The sequence below is a fragment of the Petaurus breviceps genome, unplaced genomic scaffold (assembly GCF_028583685.1).
Source record: "Petaurus breviceps papuanus isolate PSGF00001 unplaced genomic scaffold, PetGlider_PUasm1.0 370, whole genome shotgun sequence".
Taxonomy (NCBI): domain Eukaryota; kingdom Metazoa; phylum Chordata; class Mammalia; order Diprotodontia; family Petauridae; genus Petaurus; species Petaurus breviceps.
In genome coordinates, this window is record NW_027186297.1 from 199,825 (window position 1) to 205,006 (window position 5,182).

The window sequence follows — 5,182 nt, forward strand, 5'->3', positions numbered from 1 at the left end:
AGAGGGAAAGAGACAGAGAGAAGAGGAGAGGGGAGGAAAAGAGAGAGAGAAGAGGAAGGGGGAGGGAAGGAGAGAGGGAAAGAGACAGAGAGAAGAGGAGAGGGGAGGAAAAGAGAGAGAGAAGAGGAAGGGGGAGGGAAGGAGAGAGGGAAAGAGACAGAGAGAAGAGGAGAGGGGAGGAAAAGAGAGAGGAGGGAGGGCGAGGGAGGAGGGGGGAAGGGGGAAGGGAAGGAAACAGAGACTGAGAAAGGGAAGCAGAGACAGAAACAAAGCAAATAAAAAAGAAAGGGAAAGATTGCGAGGAGAGAGCCAGAGACAGACTAAGAGGATATAAAGAGAAGCAGAGATTCTGAGAAAAAGAGGAGAGAGAGAGACTGAGAGGAGCGGGGGAGGGGGGACGACGCCCGGAGTAATCGCGGAGCAGGGGAGCCGGCTGGGGCGCTGTCTCCGTCCTAACCACAGCCGGGCCAGGGATGTGTTGCAGGGGGTGGGCTGGGCAGTGGCTCAGGCTGCACCCTTTCTCAGGAGGAGGGGGCGCCTCCCCATCCCTGCCCTACCGCCGGTCGCGGAGCGGTGCCCTCCCTCGGGGCGCCCCCGGCCCGTTGTGGCGTGAGCCCATGCAAAGCCCTGGCAGCGGCGCGGGGCTATGGGCGCAGGGCGGCAGGGTGCTGAGGCTGGCTAGCCCCGTGTCGGGGCTGGCGATGGATGTTGCCTCCTGGCCCAAGAGCCCCGTCTCTGCCCATCCCAAAGGCCCCAGTCCCTGACGAACGCTCCTGTTTCGGCGCTTCCAGGGCCCACAGCCCCGGGGCCCAGCCTCTCTGGCCCAGCCTCTCGGTGCTGGCTACTGTTTGCAGCCTCAGTGCCTCAGGCCCCAGCCCCGGGGGCCCAGGCTCTTCGGTCTGCGTCTCCTTCTCCCTCCCATTCTGTCCATTTACCACAATGAGTTAGGCGGCTCAGTGGAGAGAGGGCCAGACCAGGAGTCAGAAAGACTCATCTTCCTGAGTTCAAATCTGGGCTCACGCACTTCCTAGTTGTGTGACCCTGGGAAAGTCACTTCCCCCTGATTGCCTCAGTTTCCTCATCTGTAAAATGAACTGGAGAAGGAAGCTGGCAAACCAGAAAACCCCAAATGGGGTCACAAAGAGTCGGACACAACTAAAAATGACTCAACAACCATTTCCCAGCCCCTGAGAAGCAGCAGCTCTCGGAGATGGGACCCACCTGCTGATAGCGGGAGTGTCCAGCTCCGGTCCCAGGGTGGGGAGGCCAAGGCTGGAAAACGATTTACATCACAGAGAGGTCTCCCCAGCCAGGCTTCCTTATTTCTTCCTCTTCTTAAAAGGAAAATACAGGTTAGAGAACATCAGAAATCTCAGTCAACTGGAAAACTAAAGGTCCTCCTTTTTGTCACTGAAAAGGAGCTCTCTTGAGGAGGCTTAGGCAGGGAACAGATCGCTGGCCCTGGAGGCATGAGGACCTGAGTTCAAATTTGGTCTCAGACACTTGACACACTTACTAGCTGTGTCCTTGGCAAGTCACTTAACCCCAATTGCCCTCCAAAAAGCAAAACAAAACAAAACAGGGGATGTCAGAGTTAGGAGAATCCTTGAGAACAGGGGATGGCAGAGCTGGGAAGGGCCTGAGAACAGGGGATGACAGAGCTAGGAGAGCCTGAGAACAGGGGATGGCAGAGCTGGAAGGGTCTTAGAACAGGGGATGGCAGAGCTGGGAGGGTGGTCACAGTCCAAGTGTTTGTCCCCCACACTTCTGCATCCATGTGCCTAACAGTTAAAATGCTTAATGAATGCTTGTTTATTGACTGACTGACATGTGGGGGGATGGAGTCAGAAGCCCTGGGGTCTTTCTAGACAGCCTTTAAAAACCTAGCACAAATGTCACCTCCTCCAGGAAGCCTTCCAGGATGCCCAGTCAGTAAGCATTTCCCCTTAGGTCTTCAGAAGGTCCTTCACCTGATGAAGCTAACATTCAAGTGCATGGATGGCATTTCTCTCTGCTGGTGTCTTCTCTTTCTTCTAGTGAAAGGGCAGGGATCCTGCTTTATCTGAAATCTTGGCAGCTCCCCTCCCTTCATACAGTTGGTGCCCCACAGATGTTGGATGAGTCAGTGGATACTTCATTTTCCCAATGCACACAACCCCAGGAGCACAGATCGAGAGCTGAAAGTCTGTTCCCCTCATTTTACAGAGAAGGAAACTGAGGCCAAGAAGATGACGTGCCCCAGATCCTCCTAGGAGTAAATGGCAGAGTCAAAGTCGAATTCAGTCCCCTGGCCCCATAGCAGATGCCCTTGCCTGTGCCTCACACTGACACCATGTGGAAGGGCTCTGCTCTGTGGTGGAAACACAGGCAGCAACAACTCCCATTGATGGGGAATCTGCCATCTTGTGGGCGTCCTTTCCTCACACCCACCCTTCGAAGGAGGAAGCCAGAGAACCAGAATCTTCTAGGGACTCCCCCACCCCTCATGTCTCCTCTCTCTCCTGCTCCACCCCGGATTTTCTCTACCACACCCCAAAGGGAGGCCACCTCTCCTTTCAGCTCCCATAATTACCTAGGCTCTTGCCCTATTAGAATGTAAGCTTCCTGAGGATAGGGACTGTCTTTGTTTCTGCCTGTATTTAGAGGTCCAGTTTAGCACAGTGCCTTAACGGCTACAAACACACATAGTTGATGCTTGTTGACTGACTTTTGACTGAAGATTCAAACCCAGATCTCTGGACCCCAAGTTCACCATTGTAGAAATAAAATAGCATGGTCTCAAATCTGTAAATAAATGAAATTAAGTAATACCTAATGCAGCTTAGTTGAAGTTGGCTCAGCCTCTAGGTTCCTACCACACACCATGAGCTATCCTTCCAGCAGGGTGCCATTCTGCCCCCAGAACCTTGTCAGTGCCTTGGTTTCCCCACTCACTTTATCCCCAGCTTTGCCACTGACTTCACATACAACCGTGATCAGGTCCCTGATGACTCACTCTCTATAGCCTTTAACTAGAAATTCTGCTACTGGGTCAGGATAAAAGAGTGAGAGCCAGTATTTATAGAGGTCTTCAAGATGGGCACAAACATTATCTCCTTCGAGGTAGGTGCTGTTATTATCCCCATTTAATAAATGAGAAGACTGAGGCCGACAGAGGTAAAGTTACTGGTCACACAGCTGATAAGTGTCTGATATTGGATTTGAATTCAGGTCTTCCTGGCTCTCACCTCTGGCTTCCAGTGGAATCCAGTTGTGTCCAGAGCAGGCCAGGTGAGGAAGCCTCAGCAGAACTGGCAATGGGGATGGGACAACAAGATTGTGGGAAAGAGATTGTGGGCCACCTACTTCCTCGTTTTCTGCCCACACACGTCCCTGAATCTGGAATTCTGGTAGCAGAGGCAAGGACAAACCAGACCCCTCCCACCCTGAGAACTCCATTTGCAAGTGGTCCAGAGCTGGTATAAATGGATGCCCCACCCCTTCCTCCAACTTAAAAACTATGTGCTCCCTTTCATGATGAAGCACCATGCTATGCAGGGAAATATTGGAGATCACAGAACTGAGGGCTTGGGAGGGACCTCAGAGGGATGGGTCATTTGAGTGATCAGGCAGGCAGCCAGGTGGCCCAGTGGGTATCGCACTGGCTCTGGAGTCAGGAAGACCTGAGTTCAAAGCTGGCCTCAGCTGTTTCTCTGACAGGAGCTAGTTCTCCCTGCCCCCTGCTGGGAGCCTCTGCACCAATGTCCTACTGCAGTCCTGCTCATGTCTCTGTTCTCCCACTGTGCCCTCTGGAATTCCCATTCCTTAATGAATGACTCTCTCTTCCTGTTGCACCCCTTTCCTATACTGTCCATCTCTTCCTGAGACCCTGCATCCCCAGCCATTCTCTCCAGCACACATCTTCTGACACACTGGCCCTGAATTTTTGATCCCTACTGCTACTTCCAGTCTCCCCTTTACTGTTACTTAGTAATATCTCCTTTTTGGAAATACACTCAATCAAAATTTCCCACCATGAGGTGGGTTGGGCTCAAGACATTCTCTCTTCTTTCTTGAGGAGTTCAGCACCAGGCTCACCATCTTCCCTTCCCCCTCCTCTCAAACTTCCACCCTTATACCTGGGGATTTCCATGTTCACCTCAATGCTCAGTTCCACTCCCTAAGCTCCCTCCCAATCCCTTCATTTCCTTAGACTTCCTTCCCTCCACCAGGGCCACACAAGGGGATGGCCACGCCCTGTCTCTTGGTGATTCTCTCCAAAAGTTCCATTTCCTTGATTTAAAAAGGAACAGCAAACCTCTGCCATTCCCTGGGGGACCCCAGTTCCACCTCTCTCTATTCTTCAGTGTCTCCCCACCCCTCAGTGCATCCTCGAAGCATTCGCTCTACCCTGACCCCACCTTCTTCCCTCCAGCACCAACCCTGCAGTCAGCCATTTCCCTCCAGCCTGTCTCTGCTCCAACATACCTGAACTCATCCTATCAGCTTTCTGTTCTTGCCAAACTCTGACCGACCCCCATTCACCCCTTCTGTTACTATTCATGAGTCAGAATGCAGCTGGAGGAAGTCTCACATGTGAAGACAGGTCAAGTCAACGCGCATTTATTAAGCACACAGCCAACACAAATTATCCAGCATCAACTGGGCTCTTACTGAAGCACGGACAGTTCTTTTCTTTCTCCCTAATTGATTCACTCTCTCAATTCCCACAGGCCAGACTTTCTCATCTCTCTTCAAGCCCCCACACCTCCTTCTGTACTTCCTCCCCCAGAACCTGACCTCTTACTCTACTGAGAAAGTGGAGGCCATTCCATGGGAACTCCCTCTTCTCCCTTCCACCCCAACTCATTGTTCCCCAAGCTCTCCTGCTTTCTCCCTAACAAGGTGGCCAAGGGAAACTCCTCTCTATGTGCATTTGGTGCCCTCTCCTCCCAACTTCTTTGAAAATGGAATCCCCAGTCATTCACTACCCTACTCTCACTTCAGCCTGTCCCCATCTATGAGCTTCTCCCATCCTACCTTCAAACAGGCCCAACCTCCCCCACCCTCAAACAAAACAACAGAACCCTTCACCCTACATCCCCTCAAGCTATTGTCTCCCCCCTCCCCTTCCTTTCTCAGCCCCAAGGTTGGAGAAAAGCTGCCTCCACCTCCTCTCTCTCTCTCTCTCTCTCTCTCTCTC